We start from the raw sequence: 22,774 nt of genomic DNA, 5'->3' as shown, positions 1-22,774 counted from the left end.
TTATCGGACGGAGATGCGGATTTGTATACATTTTTAAGGTAAAATACATGATTAACAATTTAACATTTTTTGTTTGATAATATTTTAATACATGATTCTTTTAGATATGGATTCTTGAGAATCTTCATGTGAGGAGTTTGTTTGGTACTCGACAATCGAATGTGATCTTTCGGGTTGTTGCATGATCAAAACTGTGGCCTTTATGTGCGGTTGAGTGCAACCAATTTATAATCATCAATGACATATGATTTCTTATATATTTTACAATTTTATTCTATATATATAATTTATGTTTATTTATAATTTATAATTTTGTTTGTAGAATAATAGACTTATACAGAAGTTGGAGCCAACAAAAGAGGAGAGTCGTGTTGAATGGTGGATAGTTAGCTTCGTGTGGATTGATCGCCCTGATTTACCTATCATAGACGTTCACAGGGCATATTCTCTAACATCACCACCCTAACACTCGCCTACCCATGAGCCTCGAAAAAAGAAGACACGAATAGATGTTGCATCTAACCTACCAACACCACTACTGCCACCCACTGTACCATCAACTGATAAGGACCAAACTATTATTGGACTTCGACAGAAGTTGAGGTCACATGAGATTCGTTTTTCAGAACATGATACAACTTTTGCCATGCTTCTAAAACTTATTAATAAGACACCCCGAAGATGATGTTGGTACCTCAAAAGGGGTGGAGGTACACTGCTAATTATTTCACTCCCATACAATTTTTATTTAAGTTTATGATATACCCATTATTGCATCGTTTATAATTAAATACTATTGAACTGTACAAGCACTTACTATAGAATATGTTGGTACAGGTACATCATAACAACCATTGAATGACGTCTCTGAACAACTGTATGCATATATGCAAACATCAGATTTAAAAGAGATTCCACGGGAACAATACAAAATGCCTCCAACACATCTTAGGCATTTTCTACTGTAACACCATGTTTCGAAATCGTTTCCTAATTCGGGGTCCGTGACCTGAAGACCATTTATCACAAGGCTATGGGCCTTGGAAAGGAGAGATTTAGAACCCTTGGATGTGGATAATGTAGATTAGGTGATCCTAGAGCTCGGTTTGTGTTTTGGAGCTTAAGAGTATAACCTGAAAGTGATAGTTTGGGCCTTTTATGAATTTTGGATTTAATCTCTAGAAGTTTTAAGGCAAAGGATAGGTAATGTAATTATAGAGCTTATCATTACCTTTTCATGGATATAAATAACGTCAGAATCGGACTTAGAACGAAGAAGTTATGGCCTTCAGAATATTGGTGGTTTTAGTCCCTGGTCGAGTACATTGGGTATACGCTATGAGTATGTTGAGCGTACCGGGTCGAAGTTGGTCGTGGATGAAACCCACGTATGTTGGGCGTACGTGATATGGGTTAGCTGTGGAGTACACGAGGCGTACCCAGCTCGTACGCTGTGCATACTGTCCAAAGAAGGCGTACACTGGGCATAAGTCTGAGTATGCCAGGTGAACTGAGCAACCATTGACTTTTGTTGACTTTTTGGTTTTGGGCCACATTTGGACTACCATGGTTTTGGGCCTTATTGGTCTACTAGTCCTTCTGACTTTGGGTCATTTTTAGGCTTTGGGCCTTCTTGGATTTGTACCCATAATGGGCTTTGGGTGTCATTTAGGAATTTGGGCCATATTAGGCTTTTGGGGCCATAATTATTAGGCAAAGTAAGGAAAGGGTAAAATGGTATTTTACCCTAGGATTTGGGCAAATGGATGAGATTCCTAGTTATGGTTTATGATCTAATTATTAATTAAGGTATTATTTGATGATATTAGTGCAAAGGTTTCCCAGATCAGCAGTCCGAGCATTTATCTGATTTTCAGCAGTTTGAGGTGAGTCTCCTCCCAATGCTTAGCGAGTTGAAGGCACCAATGCCGGCCAAGTGGATTATATTATATTATTCTAGTTATCTTTGTGACTCTTGCATGTCTTGTATGTGTTTTTATGTATATTGGGCAGGGACCGATGCCAGATGGGGGCTTGATGAGTGTGTTGGGCGGGGCCTATCGCATGTTACTAACAAATCTGTTTCGGGCGGAGCCCGATGTATGTTTGGTATGTATGATAGGAGGTATTTTGGGGAAACTCACTAAGCTTCGTGATTACGGTTTTCAGTTTGTGTTTCAGGTACTTCCGGATCGAAAAGGAAGAGCTCGGGGTGATCATATCGCATACATACCATGATTTCCGCCTTATATGACTTTGATGTATTGAGATGATTGAATGATTTACTCTGATCTTTTCTTTATGATTTTATTAGCATGTTTGGTTGATGGTTTTATTATTATGAAAATGAAATTTTTGGTCTTAAATTTTGGGACGTTACAAGTTGGTATCAGAGCCTTGGTTTGAGGGATTCAGGCATACTCTTGGGTGTGTCTGAAATCAAACCGAGGGTTTGGTAGATTTTTATAAAAAAAGTTTTATTAAAGGATTTTCTAATAAAAGAAAAGGGGTGTGGTGTATGCAATCTGTTGAGCTCAAGTAAGTGATTCCCAGAATACCCATACATGTTTCTTATGTTATATGTTATGAGAATTGCATGCTAGATTAGGGCTAACAATCTGCTCAGGATTTCATGGCTAGGAGAGATGCCTTTATATGCCTGGTTGTTTGATCTTTTAGAATTGCATGCTAGTATGAATTTCAGATGATTAAATGGATTGACCTGATATGTGATGCCTTGTAGCCTAAGTGAAATTGGATGTTATACTAGATTTGGAATCTTTCTGGGAAGGAAGTGAGCTTGAGATGTCCTCTGTTTGGTTGTGGCTTGGAGTGTTGCTGCACGGATGTTGATTGCTTTATGCTTTGTGGGACTCTTGGTGAAGTGAGTTAACTGTTAAGTGAATATGTTAAGTCACATGTTGCATATGTTAAATAATCTCAGAGTGACGGATTTGACCCTACTGCACAACTCTCGTTTTAGTCTAACCGTTGTAGGGATGAGTCTTTTACTCGAAGGATTATCCAAGCTTTGTTGCATGTGATTGTATTCATGAAGTAGTTAACTAACATTAGTGGGAGTTCTTCAACAACTAATGGCAGGGTGAGGTCGGGAACCTAGGAGAGCCTAGGACGTGTTGTAGTGAGTTGGCTGCGCTGTTTAACAAATATTTAGAGTATCAGTTTGAGAAGGTGACTTGGAGGATTTGGGATAATTCTTAAGAAAATTATGGATAAGTGTGGAAGGTAGTATTGGGCCCGTACTACTAAAAGCACATGATCTATACTCGACTCGAGGAGAGTCACAAAGAATCGAAGAAGCCTAAAGAATGAGGATTCTTTGGGTATGTTCTGATCATTTGTGAGGTTTCTTTTCAAAATGGTTATGAGCTCACATGGGGAAGGTTTAGGTTCTGGTTCGGGCTCAAGTGTTGGTACTGAGCTGATGGTTGAACGGATGCGGGAGTTCATCTCGTCGAAGATCACCCGCAGAATTTTGGAGCAAACTCATTTGATGTTTAGTACCATCAAGGAAGGGATAATGGAACTCTTGGATGATCGTTTCAAGGATTTTAGGGCCAAGTTTTCAATAGGACAGTTGGGGGTCCATTGGGAGCTTAAGGCTTGTGGATCCCTAGAATCTTTTGGATAGGAGGATCTTATTGCTAGCTCTTGTCATGAGGGATCAAAGTTGGATTATGCATCATGCCTTCTGGGGGATCGATTCCATGAAAAGATTGCCATTGAGGTTTTGCGAGCTTTATGTGAGGTGTTACCCGACATTATTGGTCATGTCATTGACAGAATGGTTTCCAGGTTTGGGGATCGAATCTCGACTATTCAGGAAAGTGATGGGATGGTCAAGGTGACTCGGGAGCAGGAGCTTAGAGGCCCAAAGGGCCATGAAAATTTTGTGAAGGGTGAAGGAACACATGAGTGTGTTCGTGGCAAGTCTAAATGCAGCAGGTGCGGATGGAAGGGCCACCTTCGCAAAGAATGCACCCTGGGAGTAGAATTGTGTCATCGTTGTCATCATCCTGGTCATATCAGGGCAAATTTCCCATGTTTAGTGGTTGGGGCGGCTCAGGTTCCATTGCAAATGCTTCTACAGGAAGGGGGAGTAGGACCCTGAGACACTACGGGTATGTATCATATTCTTCTCTTTCATGCTCTAATCGTTATGCTAATAATTCTATGTTGGTGTATGTGAAATGTTATGCCCTGATTATCTAAGAATAGAAGCACCGATATGAGTAATATAATTATTTTATCTAAAAAGTTGTCATATGCCATTTTTCATTCCACGGGTCGTGTTTAGAAGAGGATTGAGTATTCTACTTAGGAGACCAGCATTCGGTCTGATCTTTGGTAGGTATCAGGGAGAATTCAAAGAATCCATAAGGTGGGCATCTCGAGTTTGATTGCAGGATATGTAAAGGTTCTTCATGGATTCGAGGCAAAAGGAATGGGTTTGATTGTGGGTGTAAGATAAGTAGATGTCAAGCTTGTGGGAATATTGAAACTCGAGATGGTGAAGACCTGTCATGATTGATAGGTATAAAGGATTGTTCAGAACACAAATGCCAGATGAGTATCTGCCAATTCATGTCTTCAGGATCCAAGAGGGGTACTCGCATCAGGGGCTTTTAGGAAAGGATCTTGTGTAAACTGGTTATCGCCATCTAAGATAACAAAGTTAGAATTCAGGATCGCTTCTATCGCTCAGGAGAGATGTCAGCTGATTGGTGTCTGGTTGTGAGTCAATTACTACTGTTGGTAGGGCAAGAGCAGAAGAGAACCATCACTCCGGAGTGTAAGTGGAAAATTAATTGCTCAAGTTGGTTCTGGTGATTGGATTGTCGAGAGGATTTAAATGGACTTTGATAGAGATATATAGAGTACATTGATTTTTCGATAGGTGGGTAGTTGGATTGGTGATCCATACGTTTTGGTCAAGGGTTATAGTTCTATGACACGAGATGAAGTGGATTAAGGATTTGGAGTTGTATTATGGGAAGTACTTGGGATTATTGAGCTCGTTGAGATTTCAGGAAGTATTTATTTGTTTTTGGAATGTGTGTGATCACTAAGGTTGGCTAGTAATGGAAGGATAGCTCTTGCAAGCTCAGGATGTTGACAAGTTTGAATTGTAAGGTTGAGAGATGGATTGGGAATCCATCAATTTTTGGTGGATTGGAAGAGCGCAGTCGAATTCAAGTCAGGAAGAATCGTTTGGTCAAACGATTGAACAAGAATGGATATTCAGGTTTCATTGCACATCAATAGTGACACATGGTGGGTATGTGGATGGATCCAAGTTGAGGGTTATGTTAGAGCCTTTCTTCTTGTTCTTGTATGATGAAGGCTTAGGGGTTCGAAGTATAACCCAAACATTTGATTGGGTATAGTCGGAAGCGGGTTCGACTCATAATGATTATGGTTGGTATGGTAGATGGACTGTAAAACCATGGGTTGGGTCCATGACAGTGTGGAAGTGTTGTAAGACTACCAGCAACCGTAGCATTCATAAGGTTGGTAGGATGATGTGGGAATGTTGTAAGACTATTGGGGTAGCCGTAGCATACAAAAGGAAGATAGGCTGTCAAAGAAGTGTTTTAAGTCTGTGATGAGATCGTAATGTTCAAGAGAACGAGGTAGGCCATTATATGAGTGGTTGTGGGACTCAGGAATGAGCAGTGCATGCCCGGGTCGAGGCAGACAGAATTGTCAGGGGATTACTCCTAGTTGGTATGAGGATCGTTGGAACCGAGGCGAGGTTACGCCTGTATAACACTCGATTGGATGAGACCCATGGCCGAGGCCCGTTCGATTGTGCAGTCTAGGTGAGACCCGTGGGCATGGCCGTATGGTTATGATCGTGATAGTGAGACTCGATGGAGATCGGTTAGAGCAAGGTATTAGATTATGTTTATAATGGGGGGGGGGGGACTCTATGGTTAGTGATTAGTATTTGTATGATGCATAGTGTAGAACTTAGATATTGGTAAGTTTCTTATTTGGCATTGTTATCAAAAAGTTTGCAAAATGGTCTCTTAGCTAGTATGCGGGGCGTACTGGAGTGGTACACTTAGCGTACTAGCCTTGCATGGATGCATAGCTCATCCACGTACACTGCGCGTATGTGCCATACCAAAAACCCGAATTTTTAGGGTTCAAGCACTATATAATCACCTTAAGTCCCAAGAGCTAGCCTCTTGATTAGCCTCCATTGTCCTAAAACCCTAATCTCGAACCCTAATAGCATCTTTGAGTGTTCTTGACCTTTTGGGGTGTATCCTTAGTTAATTGGTGCCTTTGGTGGAAGGAGGAGTTGGTGAAGAAGCTCTGTTGGAGCTTGAGCTTGTGGATCCAGACTAGGCACCTTTCTCAGTTGCAAGAAGGTATAAAGTCTCAACCTTGATCTTTGAATGCTTAGATCTCTTCTTGTTATGGTTTTATGCTCCTTTTGTCCCCAAACTTTGGTCTTGGTGAGTATGGGTTACTCCAGACCCTTTGAGTTGTCCTTTTAGACATCTTGATGAGTCTAGATTCATAAAAATGAGGCATTAGACGTTAGTTTTCCTCATTGCATGAGTTATAGTGTCTTTACGGATTAAGAAGTTGGGATTTTTGGTGTAAAGCTCTTAATAGCCATGCAAAACCATAAAGTTGGAAACTTTATTGTTAAGGACATTATTTAAGACCTAGATCTGGCTTTGGACGTGAAGGCCTAAAGGATTAAGCCTTGATTAAGAGTTTTGGTTCAGTCAGAGTATGCTGGGCATACTCCTAAGTACGTTGCGTGTACTCATTTGGGATGCTGATCTTGTTTTGGTTGTACGCCAGGCGTACTCAGCCTGTTTGTAACACATGGAATCTAGAAGATTAATTGTGGAATTATGCCAAATTCAAGTTGAACTCGACGAGTTGGAGGAGCCAACTCGGCGAGTTGAAGATGAAGAATCATGGGATTTAGTGGGTCTATTCGACGAGTTGAGGAGCCTCAAATCAATGAGTAGACGTTAGCTTGATCGTGAAGTTTAATGAGGAAACTCGACGAGTTGAGGAGCCTCAACTCGACGAGTTGGCCTCTCAGAAGGAAACCCTAATTTTCAGGGTTTTTCACCCTATTTAAAGGCCTTAAGTCTTTCTTCCAGCTTCCTTGTCCCCCTGAAACCCTAAATTGAGTTGTAAGCCTCCTGTTGGGAATCTTGTAGTTTTGAGTGTATTTTGGGTGGTTTTGGTGCTTAGTGAAGGTTTGGAAGAGCTTGAAGTTGTTTAGCTTGGAGAAAAGCTTTGGGATCCAAAATCTATCACACTTTTGGCAACCATTTGAGGTAAAAGGTCTGGAACTTGGTGATTAATAGCTTAGATCTTCTCATTTGGGTTTTATTGTGATTTTGGCCTCCTTTTTGAGTTTATGGATAAGATTGGTGGTGTAAAGGTTCATCCTTTCATATCTAAGTTTGTTTTGCTACCCTTGAGCTTAAAGGTGCAAACTTTAGGAGGATCTTGATGTCATGCATGCATTAAGTTGAGTATTAAGTTCATTTGAAGCTTAAGAGCTTCATCTAGGCATGCATGGACGTGAAGTTAGCAACTTTACATGGTTTTCTAGCCCAAGGAAGTCAGATCTATGCTTTGGGGCCATGCACTTATGGATTAAGTGATTAATGAAGTAAGCTGCTGGACTTTAAGCGAACTCGACGAGTTTATGGATAAACTCGACGAGTTGACTCAACTTTCCCTGATATTTCAGATGAATAGAGGAATTTGATGAGTTGGTGGGTAAACTTGGTGAGTTGACTTGTGTTTTCTCGATCTATGCAGATTGATGGAGAAACTCGACGAGTTGAAGGAGAACTCGGCGAGTTGGGTCAACCTGGACCGTTGACTTTGACTTTTGACTTATGTCTTTAACCAAGTTTGTCCCAAGGGGTGTTTGTGGTAACCTGAATTGGATTTAAGGAAATTATGGGCTTATGGCCTCAATTTTGGTGTATGTTGGGCCAGGGGTAAAACGGTCATTTTACCCCAAGTATGGATATTGGTTTATGACATGGAACCCAATTGCTAATTGGGTGTGTTATTGGTATTGATAGATTGGGAAGCCAACAGGGTCGCAGTTAGGGATTTCTTTCGAGGAGCTTCTGCATTCGAGGTGAGTTTTCCTCACTATACTTGCGGGTCGAAGGCACCAATGCCAGCCGGGTGGATTGATATACTGTTATGCATGTTGCTATGCAGTTATGATCTGTTAGATCAATATCCTGGTAGATAGGATGTTGCTATGCTGTTATGATATGTTAGATCGGTATCCTGGTAGATAGGATGTTGCTAGGATATTATGATTTGTTTGATCGATATCCTAGTAGATAGGATGATGCTGTGATCAGTGATCAGTAAGATCCATTTATTTGTTATTAGCTGGTTGATGGTATGTTTATCTGTTTTATGTGCACATGTTTGGTTGGTGGTTGAGGCTTCACTACATTGTGCGTAAGTCAATAGGCCGGGGCATTCCAACCCGATGGTTGAGGGCCTGGGGTTTTCCAACCTGATGGTTGAGGGCCTGGGGTTTTCCAACCCGATGGTTGATTGGAACCGGACCCATACTATGCTGTTATTTGTATATGTTATCTGCTTGAGTGTTGGTATTTTGGGGGAACTCACTAAGTTTCGTGCTTACATTTTTGTTTTATGGTTTCAGGTACTTTAGTGGATCGTGGCAAGGTGATGGCGTAACTGTACACATCCTCGCATTTTGGACTTATGAGTTCTGAGAAAACTCTGATAATGTGAATGTTTTGGAAACTATGTTGAAAGAGATTTTGATTTTTAAATAATGTTTTTGGAATAACAATTTTGTAAACACTTCCATAGAAAAAGGGTTGTTTTGAAAAGTTTAAATTTTATGAAAATTTTGGAATGTTACACTGTTGACCGATTTGACTTTTGTCCCAGTTTTGGTCAACTGTTTTGACTCAGGAAGGGCATTTTGGTCATTTGACCACTTTAGGGTTGCCCTAGCCTATATGCAACGTCTAAAAATAAGACCCAAAAATTTCATTTTTAAATTAATAAAAACTAATATCCCAAAAACATCATCATAAAGATTCAAATAAAACAAATGTATCAATCGTAGGAGCCTGGTGTGAGACAGTCAATTACATCGGTAGATTGGGGATTTTATATCTTATTTTAGTGAAAGGTCGTCGTGGAATAAAAATATTTCGGATAAAATGAAAATGTAAATCTTTAGATTCGGGATGTTGGTCATGTATTGGGTAGGACTCGCGTTGAGAGTCGAAAGATCATTTCATCATCAATTTATGGTTAAGGAATCTGTCTGTCAATGGTATCATTTGGATAGTACAAGACCAAAAGGACATTTTTCAGTTTAAGTTGTAATGCGGGGACCTAATGGTTATGTTTTGGGATAGTCCTACCTATGTGGAGGTCAAGAAAAGTTTTGGGTGTTGCGGAAATATAACAGTGAGGTGCTGTGTTAGGTGTGTCAAACCCAACAAATGATAAGGGTACAATGGACTCCAAATACACTACTTTAATGTACTAAAAAGTAGTACAAGGTAAGCAGGGTCGACCCTTAGAGACACGGGACAAAAGTCTATACCTTTTTGAGCAAGGTACTTTGATCACCAAAGGGGATTTTGTTTGCAAAAGTGAAATAATAAAATAACAATCTACTTTAAAAACATGCAGAAAATGAAATAAACTTGTAAACAATTTGATTGAATGGTTCTAGTTCTAGTTCTTAATGTTGTTGTTCAACTTGATTATGAATTAATGTAATTCATGATTGCTATTCTAAGTTGGCATTGAAAGATATTAATACGCTCTAATACCTCTCGCTTGCCAAATTATCTAACCAAAACACGCTCTTTGACTAGATCTAGCTTTACTAATTCAACCTAAACACGCTCTTAGATTGTATTGAAAAACTGCATTAAGTTTTGTACAAGCTTCCAACAATGTTCATTACTTCTCATACGCTCGGAAGTGTGAAAACATATGATATAGGTTTTTACAATAAGAAAACTTATTGTTTATTACCAATCATTAACTTAATAGAACGATTAGGTGCCCTAAAAGTTAATTAACTACACAAAAATTCAATTCATGAAAGTGGCCAATCAAACACAAATGAAATTCAAGGGTTCTAGTTTAAACAAAAACATAATCATTAGAATAGAACCACAAATCAAACATCAAATCATATGCTTCAAGTCAAACAATCAACATGTTTTGAACAAGAACTAGAAATTAGGGTTTCGTAGCCACACATGGCTAAGAACAAATCAATCAAAAAGAAAGTTGGAATTGGAAATGTTTAATGCTTACAAAATGAAATCAAAAGTGTTTGCAGTGATTAGTAGCCTTCAAGAATTCCCAAAAATCACCAGAAGTTGCTCCAAAAACCGTCTCTCTATGAAAAGTTGCGACCTCCCTTATTTTATTAACTGCTCACGTGCTTTCCATAAGACCATGTGTTTTTAGCATGGTCATGCCTTTTGCCCATGTGTTTTTGGCATGGCCCATGCTTTTTGCTAAAAGTCCAATAAGTCTTCACTGTTGGCTCCTTCTTCAGTCTAGCCTCACCATGAGTCATGTTGCAAATATATGATGAGAAAGGACAAACACGACCCGTGTCGGTGTGACACGAATCGTGTTTCAAACGTAGTCCTTTGCTATGATGATAATGCAATAGGACTTTAGTTATGTCTTCATGTTGTCTTCCATGACATGATTAATCCATCTTCTCTTCTTGCTCCAAAGCTCCATGCTCCATGTTCCATGCTCCAAGCTCCATAATGCCTACAAAATAAATCAAAAATAGTGAAGTACCAGACATTCTTAATAACATATGCAATTTACCAATTCATTAACTAAATGGAAGAATTATGAAGTAGAATGCTATGAAATGACGGAAATAAACATGCAAAATAGGTGCATAAAATGCACATATCATGTTGGTTCGATAGTTATGGGATCAATGATTTGTTCACCATTAGGAGTATGAGTTATGACAAGGTTAGGTTTCGATGGTAGCCTTAGAGGGTCGCTAAGAGTATAAGACATCCTTTCTGGTGATTCGGGGAATCAAGAGGTATTGGTTGGAGCGTTTGGGTTCCAAGAGGATGGTAAGGATGTGATTTCGAGGAAGAAGTCTAATTTAAGTGGGGGAGAGTTGTAACACCTTGTTTCAAAATCATTTCCCAATTTGGGGTCGTGACCCAAATATCAGTTATCATAAGGCTATGGGCCTTGGGTTAGGAGAGATTTAGACCCCTTGGATGTGGATAATGTAGATTATGTGATTCGAGAGTTTGGTTTGTGTTTTGGAGCCCAAGGGTATAACCGTAAAGTGATAGTTTGGGACTTTTATAAATTTTGGATTTAAGCTTGGGAAGTTTTAAGGAAAAGGAGAATTGATACAATTATAGATCTTCTCATTACCTTTCCGTGGATATAAAGAACATTGAAATCGGACTTAGAACGGGGAAGTTATGACCTTCAGAAGATTGGTGGTTTTAGTCCCTGGCTAAGTACGCTGGGCGTACTGGGTCGAAGTTGGTCGCGGAGGAAACTCATGTACGTTGGGCGTACGCGGGAATATGCAGGGCGTACAGTCGGCTGGGACAAACCGTATTTTTTTGGGTTTGTGCCCTATTTGAACACATTAAATTATTTCTAGACTCTCTTATGACTAGCCTCCACCTCTCCAAACCCTAAGAATGAAACCCTAATTGCTATTTGAGTGTTTTGAGCTTAGAAGTGAACTTTGAGGGTGTTTTTTGTGATTTTGAAGGAGTTGGAACTCTTGGAAGTTGCATTGGTGTGGCTAGAGCTTAGGGATCCATAATCATCAACTTGGAAATTTTTTTGAGGTATAAAGCTCTTAACTTGATGGTTCATTTTGTTAGATCGAGTTAGGGTTTGTTTTTGTGCTTTTTTTTTTGGTCCTTTAAGTCATGCATGAGAGTATGAGCTACTCTAGAAGATAAGGATGATAAATCTTAGCATTTTTGAGGTCCATTGTTTATAAAAATGCAATCTTGATGAGTTATAGTGGACCATGCATAAGTTAGGGTTCTTATTATGGATTTTATTGAGTATTGGGTCACATTAAGACATAAAAAGGAGTAAACTTTCCAACTTTACGTGTTAGGACATCATTTAGGATCAGATATGAGAATTAGACATAATGGCTTAACTGATTAAGCACTTAATGCTGATATGGGTTGGTTATGGAGTAAACTAGGCATACCTAACTCGTACACTGTGCGTACTGTCCACAGAAGGCTTATGATGGGCGTAAGTTTGAGTACGTCGGGCGTACTAACAGCCATTGACTTTTGTTGACTTTTGGTTTTGGGCCATATTTGGACTACCAGGGTTTTGGGTCTTGTTGGGCCACTAGTCCTTCTGAATTTGGGCCATTGTTAGGCTTTGGGCCTTCTTGGATTTAGACCCATAATGGGCTTTGGGTCTCATATAGGAATTTGGGCCATATTGGGCTTTTAGGACAATTGGGTTGGGCCATGGTTATTTGGCCAAATGATGAAAAGGTAAATTGGTCTTTTACCCTGGGAGTTGGCCAAATGGATGAGATTCCTAGCTATGGTTTATGACCTAATTATTAATTAGGGTATTATTTGATGATATTAGTGCGGAGGTTTCCCGGATCTGCAGTCCGAACATTTATCTGATTTTCAGCAGTTTGCGGTGAGTTTCCTCCCAATGCTTAGCAGGTCGTGTCACACCCCAAAACCAAGAACGGCGGAAACGTTCTGGGGCGGAGGACGTCATGTATAATATCAACAACAATGTAAAGTAGTAAACAAGCAACAACATCATCCATTGCATTAATAAAATAATTATTATACAATTGTATTCTACCAAATTTTGATAAACACTAAAGCATAAATCAAAATAAAAGATAAGTCTTGAATAAGCTCCATCTTCCTTTCTCCTTGCATCGGTACCTGTCTATGATGACCTGAGGATACAAGTAATTTTGAAAGCGAGTATCAGCTTTGAAGCTGGTGAGATCATAAGTATTTAGTGGCTTAATTTGTATGTAAGAATTTGTAAGTGTATATGAATTGTAAATGTTTGAAAACCCTAGAATCCCTATGATTCCTTCTAGTATATGAAGGTGTCTTCTACCAAGACCTATCTGTTCTGTGTGTGAGTGTCTCTTGTAAGAGTATGTATTTTCCAAAGTATAACTATCATTATCCAAAAATATAGTTTGTACAATTGTGTTTAAGTGAGGTTATCACTAAAAATATGTAATGGAAAAATTAATGTAGTACTAAAACGTAGCTCTAAAAGGACTACTATCGTACTAACTACCTTAAACCGAATTTTAGGCTAAGGCATTCTGTGATAAATTGCATCATACTATCGACTGTAACAACGACATACGAATGGTCGTAATAACAGAATGACGTTTGGCACCCGCAGACCTGCAGGTCCGGCTGTAGCTAGCAGCAAGGTGTAGGATTGTCAATCCAGCATAGATCTATACGCAAACTCAACGCTCCCCCTCCAAGAGACTCTGGCCGCAACTCAAGTCATGAGGTTTTAAGTCATGCTCCGATTTAAATCACAGTAAATAACGTATTCTCATATATGTAATGTAATGAACTGTTCTAGCTGTAATGTACGTGCTCTCTACCTAGCAAGTATAGTAATGTAAACGTTCTAGTATAGTTGTATATGTAATGTACAGTAATGTTCTAGAAAGTATTGACTCATGAATGAACTGACTCATTGTATGATATCGCGTTCTAGTAATGGTTCTAGTATCTTCCTGAACTACCCATATGGTAGCTTACTAGTAATCTAAGTGGTATGTATGGACATGGATGTATACCCTTGCTAACCAAAGGCATGGGATGAACTTGAAGGACCTTTTATGACTATATATGTACACATGATATATAACTAATATTTAAACGACTTTCGGACGAATACCCAATATCCCACCAGACCACATCTCAAGGCGCGAAAAGGAAATAGGGTGGATAGCCTTCCTAAGTCTTTTAAACATTTCTTATATAACTATACATATAGAGGCATGCAATTTATAATATAAAAGCATAAATAAGTTTTGTAAGACATTTGAAACATAAATATTAGTTTAAGAAAAGATTGACTTGATGTCAATCCATAAAACAATTTGAAGGCATAAGTTTTGATAAAACAGTTTAAATATAAGGAAACATTTGTTTGAAACACAGTTGTAAATAAGTTTGAAAGGTAATGTACAGAGTAAGATGTACAGTGTAATAAGTAGTTTTAAAACATATAAAATGTTTATAAAAATCATTTGAAAGAAACTGTTTAGTAAAACGGCTAATGAGTAGCCAAATCTTTTGAATGCTGTATATTAATCACATGTGATTGATGTAATAACTAGCGTAATTCTACTTATTAATCACATGTGATTGATATAATACTCAGCATAATTCTACTTGTATCCCCCCCATAAAACATTTAAAAACAGTTTAAAACATTGATTAGGGGGTATGAACTCACCTGCAGTAAGTGACTGGAATTGATCGGACTGTTATCGGAAGGAAGGATCGGGCAAGTGCTTGGTGTCAAGTGAAGACTTGGACACACACAATGATCCTAATTACATATATAAACATATGTATATAAATAATTAGTGATTATAACACTAATTATACAAGTAATAACATTTAAACGCGAGGAAAACACTTTTGGTCAAGTGCTAGGAGGCTAATGGGTTGCAACAAAGGAGTGCAATGCCCCTAATGGAAGTTTAAGGTCAAAAGACCATATTCATTGGAGTTTACGGCCCAGGGGAGTAAGCTCCTGGCCGTAAACTCTCAACCAAGGCTTGGAATGGTACTTAGAATTTCTACAACCTTAGTGGGAATTGTTTCAAGGACTATACAAGTGTTTGGGCACCATCTTGACTCCTTTGGGGAGTTTACGGCCCAAAGACCCTTTTCCCTTGGAGTTTACGGCCGTAAACTCCCTTGGGAGGGTGATTATGTTGCTTTCAAGTCTCTATAACAACTAGGAACAATTCTAGGCTTTAATACTTGGCTTTAGGAAGGTTTATGGCACTAAATGGTACCATTTTATGGAGTTTACGGCCTTGGAACCTTTTGGGCCGTAAACTCCCTCACACATGGGGTTCTAAATGTTTTAGCTAGTCCATAACTCATCAAGGTACATGCCCTAATTGTCTCTTCGCTTAAGGAAGTGTTTTAGGGTGTCCTTTGACCCCTTTAAAGGAGTTTACGGCCCAAGAAATACTCTTGGCCGTAAACTCTTCAACACTTGTGCTTTTCATGAGTTTTCTAGGTTCTAAAGACTTAGGAGTACATGCCAAAATAAAGTCTAAGCCTTAGGGAAAGTTTGAAGGCCTTTTGGCACCTAAAACATGGAGTTTACGACCTAAGGAGCTACTTGGCCGTAAACTCCCTTCTAGCCATGATTTCTAATGGTTTTGTTGGTATAATGCATGAGTTTAAGGCTTCTAGTTCGAGTTCTAAAGCTTTGAGGGTCATTTGAACCCTTAAGGACCTTAAAATGGAGTTTACTCCCCAAGAACGTTCTTGGGCGGTAAACTCCTGGATCTCACTTATTTGGCAAGAAATCTATGTTATTAAGCATATAACAAGTAGTATAAAACAACTAGAGAAGTATACTCACAATCTGGGATAAAAACCCGAAGATCCGTGAGAGAGAAATTGGATTTTCTCTAATTGGAATTCAACTAATGAACCAATTTGGTTCAGAATTCTATTTATAGTCCTGAGATTTTTGGCAGAAAATATTTCTATTCTCGGAATGGATTCTAATGACCTAGAGTAATGGAATTACAGTTTTTGCACAACATCCTAGGGCATCCACTCTCCTAATATCTCTTTAGATATAAAACCCTGAAAACTGCCAAACTTATACTTGAAGTCTGAATTTTCACTGCTACTGCTCTACTACTATTGGATTGAAATGGTTTGATTAGAATGGAAATTTCGGGTTGTCACAGGTCGAAGACACCAATGCTGGCCCAATGGATTATGTTATACTATGCTATTTGTTTTCGTGATTCTTGCATGTATTTTATGTGTTTGTATGTATACCAAGCGGGGTCCAATGCCAGACGGGGGCCTGATCAGTGTGTCGGGCGGGGCCCATCGCATGTTACTGGCAGATCTGTTACGGGCAGGGCCTGATGCCGGGCGAGGCCCGATGTATTTTTGGTATGTAGAGTAGGAGGTAATTTGGGGAAGCCCACTAAGCTTCGTGCTTACGGTTTTCAGTTTGTGTAGCTCGGGGTTATCACATCGCACGCACACCATGATTTCCGCCTTATATAACTTTGATGTATTGAGTTGATTGACTGATTTACTCTGATCTTTCCTCTATGATTTTATGAACATGTTAGGTTGATGGTTTTATTATTATGGAAATGAAATTTTGGGTATTGAATTTTGGGACGTTACATCTACGCAAAAAATTTATGTCCATATGGTATAAGTCCCCATGTATACAAGTGAAGAGGAAAGATGTTGCACACCAACAGCCAGCACCGTTGGTTAATCTTTCAGAACCTACCATACACAATCTATATAAAGAATGAGATGCTTCGTAGTTGTTTGCTCACGGTTATACTGACGATTGAGTTTTAGACGCTTTTATATGTGAATGGTCACGCGGGTTGGTTGGAATGTGATGTAAGTTATATAATTATGTGATCATTACATACTACGCTTCTAATAACAATATTTACTTTAGTGTAAATTTTTTGATTGGCCGCACATTATGATGTGGCTTTCGTTGTTGATAGAGCGTAGACGAGATGATGCTCGATGGAAGATTGTACCGTCAACTTTCAACACTGATGCATATGTCTGAAGTGACATGGATGACAGATCCGTTTATACAGCTTGGTCTAAGTGTCATACAACGTAATTGTGTTTCGATTACATTACCTAAGTAATAGTAATTTATAATGTAATGTTATTTGATGATTAATTAATTCCAACCTTTTGTGTAGCTTTACATGTTTATCAATATACCATATGCTCTGTCACTGGGTCAGCGCCTATTCTCCAGAAGATCAGTCTTGGTTTATAGTTATTGGAGCCCGCATCCACATTGTTATTGAGTATCAACTATCGGGGTACCAAACCAACTGATGCAATCCCCGTTGAGAGTTTCAAAATGACCATTGAAAAGGCCCCAGACGTACTACAACAAGTTGACAGTAGAGGGGATTGTGGGGTGTTTTTGTGTTGGTTCCTGGAAATATTGATTGCGGAGAAATTGTATTTGATAGAGGGTGAAAGCGATACATGGGCCATGTCATATTGTAAACAATTTGTGGAATTTTTTCGGAGTACGAGGATAAAGTCCATTTGAACATTGTACTATTATTTAAAACATATTTAAGTTTATGTATTTATTACCTTTTTGTAGATTTTAAGATTCGTGCACTCTTAATTTTGCAATATAGATTTTATAAAAACAAATATTATACATAAACAAAAAAAAAAAAACACCAAACACATATTGTACAAAACAAAAAAAATTGACTATTCTGGAATGCTTGTCCGGAATCCTATTACGATATTCCGGAGATCTCTCCGAAATGATATTTTCTGGACAAACTGGTTATTTTACAATTTTTTTTCTTATATGAATTAGATTACTCAATTCCCCAAATGCTATTTTATAATCTAACTAGTCTCATATAATTCAAATCCAATCCAATTGAGTTGTATTCAATCTTGTTCTATGTAACAACCGCAACCTATGATCAAGATTATCGGTACATTAAACTATTTTATTGTCATGTTCTTGTTTTAAACTTATCATATATATTGGGTTGTTAATTTAACTAGAGTTTGATAAAAGTTATCTACTTAGTGGGCATGTTCACATGAAGTTCGTGGAGTAGAGAGACTCAAAAGGTGTTTGAATTCGTCATTTCAGTTACATCTTCTTGTCTAATTTTAATAAAACTTAATATGAATCATCAATCAGAAATGAGGTAGTTATATACTATTCGTTAAACTGTTTTTGCATATGTTGTTTTATCTAAAATCAAGCATTCATATGATCATGTACTCTTATTAATTGTCAATTATATATATATATATATATATATATATATATATATATATATATATATATATATATATATATATATATATATATATATATATATATATATATATATATGTTATTATTTAATGTTTAATTTAATTAGAAAATCAACATTTTCGCATTCCCTACATGGTACGTCATGACCTGTTGAAGCACATGATATTTAATAGTATTTGTGCCATATTTTGTTTCTTCTTTTGTTTCCGTATCATGTGATGTCTTAATCTTGTTTGGACTTTGGAATCACGGTTTTCCTTATCTCCATATTCACAAAAAAAACCAATAACTTACGGTGCTCAATGGTGATGTTTACCCTGTTATAAAAGCTTATAACAAACGCATTGAAACTTATACCTTATTTTCGAGCCAACATGTTTTTTTAGCATACATTTTAATTGAAATTCGAAATGGTGTCTCATTCTTATGCCTTGTACCTACCGCATCAAATAGTATACATTGGTTTGGACTTGTCAATTTCAGCTCTGGCAGAAAACATGGCCGATGCGATTTCTCGAATGACATCCACAACAGTGTTGTAAGAACTTGTACTTTATACATAAAATAAAAAATATAGAATATTCAGTGTCACACAGAAATTTTAGCAGCATCATCATCCACATCTTCTGATCTTCATGAAAGTTTGCTATTGTGATAGCATTTTGACTTTTACTACCATGAGTTAGAGTTGTGGGGCACCCTACATTCATGTGGACCAATGAATTGCTTTGAAGAGAGCTGTTTTGGTTTTTATATTCTTGTAGGCTAAGGACCATAGAATTGTATTATGGCCACCGTTATCTTTGTGAAAGTTTATGAAGGGAATCACATAGGAAATGATGAATGAGAGACCAACCTAGTTGTTTGCAAAAGTATGCATTGAATTATTGTATTTTTAGCTGAATATTTGAATGAAGAATTGTATGTCATATACTAATATTTCTATCTTCATATTAATTTACCTTTTGTTAATTTAATTTCAATTAAATTAAGTAATATGGATTGCAACTTTGGGTAAAAGGACAAAGTCGAGAGAACAAATTGATGAAAACGGGGACATGGAGAACCGACAAGTGGGGACCATTATTCTTATCACCATCACTTTTGGAGAACGTAGATATTGTCATCTTCATTCCCAATGAGTAACGGGTACGAAAAATCAAATATTTTTTTTTCTTGTTATAAAACTATGTTTTATATGTATTACAATGGTGTGGTATATGATTATGAACTTCATGTTGGTGATTTTAGTGTCACAATGTCATTTTATGTAATTGGAACTAACATGTGAGTTAAAAGGCTTCATAATTTGTACTCTAATATATGTACGAGTTTGTGTGGAGTGCACGTATGTATAAGATCGAATTAGAAGCCGGTTCGACGACAAGTCAGGGGTCTGGGGTTTCCAAAGGGGCAGCGCCCTTTTGGCGGGGTCTAGGGGCAGCCCCCCTAGCAGGGTCCAAGAGGCAACACCCCTTTACATATGGGAACATAGTGGGAAAATCGAATTCTTAAGGGTGATTATGGTAAAACTAACGAAATTCGTTAGTTTTGGAAACCCTAAATCCTCATTAAAATCCGGATTTCTCTGACTTGCTTCCAAAGCAACCCATGACGGTTAACTCTAAGAGGAAAACCCTAATCCCGTTTATTATATAAACGACTCTTCTCTTTGAAAAGAGAGACACGAAAATTATTAGCTCTCTTTTCTTCAAATGAACATAGAATCCTTTTAGCAATTTGGCTTACGATTTTTGTGCCTAGATTCGTAAGTGTCATCTTGGATTATCTTAGGCTGAATTTCTTGCAACCCAAGCATAGGGTAGAAATATCAGTTCGGAAAATGTTCACACAATCCAAGGGGTATCCAGATCTCTAACATTAACCCTAATTCATTCAACAATCGAACTGATATTTGATGTTTTTGGAGACGGGAGAATCAATTTGCGAGATGACCACGAAGTTTGAAAAGCTAGAGAAGTTCAAAGGCATCGATTTCATGCGTTGGAAAAAGAAGATACACTTCATCCTGACTACTTTGAAGGTTGCATACGTGCTGACTACTCCAAGACCACCGGAGGTTGAGGAATGTACTACTGAGACAATTATAGAGATAAGGAGGAGACAGAAGTGGGACAACGATGAATACATCTTCAAAGGTCACATTCTGAACGGTATGTATGGTGATCTATTTGATATCCATAGTGAATCCTTGTGTGCCAAGGAGTTATGGAACACCTTTGAATTGAAATACATTACCGAGGACACTTCTAATAAGAAGTTTATGGTCAGTGATTTTAATAGTTTTAAGATGGATGATTCAAGGCCATTCACTGAACAACACAATGAACTCCTTGGCATATATGGTCAGTTTAACTGCACCATATGAATATGGATGAATCAATTGTTGTGTCAAGCATCATTGACAAACTTCCTCTATCCTGTAAAGATTTCAAACATAACTTTAAAAACATCAAAAGGAGGAACTATCTTTGGTTCAACTTGCTAGTCAAATTCGTACTGAAGAATCTCTTCGTGCGAAGGAAAGTGACAAATCTGATAAACCCAAAGGAAACTTGAATCTGGATAGCCCTCGGTCATATGGTTGAAAACAATCCAAGAAATCAGAACCATAAAGGACATGGAAAACGTAAGCAGGAACTTGTCCCAAGCGACTCTAACAAAAAGAAAAAAGGATCCGGTTTGTTGGAGGTGCAATCAGGTTAGGCATTGCAAGCATGATTGTCGTGTGAAATTAGGCAATAATGGTGCTGGAAACAATGGAGCCAATGGAAAGGTGAATTGTAACACTTAAATCCTGGTATGTTTCTTTATTGCCTTTGTTATTATAAAAGTTGCATTTTGGTCCTTGGGGCAGTACACGGGGGGTACCACATGGTACGCTTAGCGTACAAGCTGTAAAGCAAGTACACAGGGCGTACCACTTGGTATGCTTAGCGTACTGATGCGAGGTTGAAGCGAGACTCCGTGTAACGCCCTGATTCTCAAGGTATTAATTTATGATTTTAATGTAACGACCCAAATTTCACGCCCAAAAATTTTCATTTAAATTAAGTGGTTTGTAAAACAATTGTAGTAAAACATCATCCGATCATATCATTTCATAAAACATATCTCGTGTCTGAAAACCCAAAACATGAAAATAATAATAATGTCAGAGTACAATCCTAGAACATCTCATAATGCGGAAAACCAACGTGTGTGTGTATGATGTACCGCTACCGCATCGGCTCCTTCCCGTTCGCTGAAGAGGTACCTGAAACCAAAACTGAAAACTGTAAGCACGAAGCTTAGTGAGTTCCCCCATAATACCTCATACCATGCAACCATATAATGAACAACTAGGAGATACGGGCCTCGCCCACACTCATGGAGATACGGACCTCGCCCACACTCCGCTATCTGGGAGATACAGGCCTCGCCCACAATCCGCTATCTGAGAGATACGGGCCTCGCCCACACTCAGCTACTAAGCCACAACATACAAGTATCACACAGACAACGAGTACAAACAATTCTATCATACTAGCATATATCATAATTAAACTCAACTATGAGATACAGGCTCTGCCCACACTCTGATACTACATATCGTCTATACGGGCCGGCCTTGGTGCCTTAGACCCATTCCTACTGGAAGGAAACTCACCTCGAAAAGTAGCTACCGAAAGTCTGCCTGCTAGATGTCTGACTGCTGTACCGGTAATCCTCCGGCTATAAATCCATAAACATAGATTAGTTACTCATAAATACCTTTAGGTCAAATGACTGACCTACCTCAGGTCCAAGGTCAACTCCTTGGTCAAAGTCAACTTCCAGTTGACTGGACTCGCCGAGTCATGGCACAGACTCGCCGAGTCATGGCACAGACTCACCGAGTCCCTCTCCTACTATCCCAGTTCTACTCACCAAGTCCCTCTCCCCACTCACTGAGTCACCCTTAGCTCACTTCTAGGGACGATTAAACTGACTCGCGATCCGACTCGTCGAGTCTGAGAACAACTCACCGAGTCCCACGAGTAGATCTCCTACTCGCTTCCAAATCCTCACCAAAGCATCCATCTTGAGGATTTGGTTTTTGGGACTATTGCTACACGTTAAATTGCTAACTCTGCGTGCAGCTACGAAGGGTTGGACCTTCTACACTTAAACCCTTCTTAACTCAGTAACAACTCATATGACTCGCCGAGTTTGAAGAACAACTCGTCGAGTTCCAGGCAATCTTCATAGGACTCGCCGAGTCGTTCATCCAACTCGTTGAGTCTAAGACCATCTTCATAGAACTCGCCGAGTCCACTTTGGAACCGCCGAGTCCCTTCAAATCTCCTCCCATACAGACCAAATCTGAGACATGCAACGGATCCAAACCATAGATCTAAGCTCCTAGGGCATGCTTATCACGTAAAGTTGCAAACTTTACGTGCATGCATGGCCCTATGAGCTTCAAAAGGCAATTCCAAGCTCTTTATGAGGTCATACACTCAATAGGGACCTCAATCACTTTAACCACAGAGACTTTACACTTCTAAGTTGTCCATAAGGTCCAGATCTGAAGTCATTTCAGAACATAGAGCAT

The sequence above is a fragment of the Lactuca sativa genome, chromosome 2 (assembly GCF_002870075.4).
Source record: "Lactuca sativa cultivar Salinas chromosome 2, Lsat_Salinas_v11, whole genome shotgun sequence".
NCBI classification, from domain to species: Eukaryota; Viridiplantae; Streptophyta; class Magnoliopsida; order Asterales; family Asteraceae; genus Lactuca; species Lactuca sativa.
Note: the sequence above shows the minus strand (reverse complement) of the source record.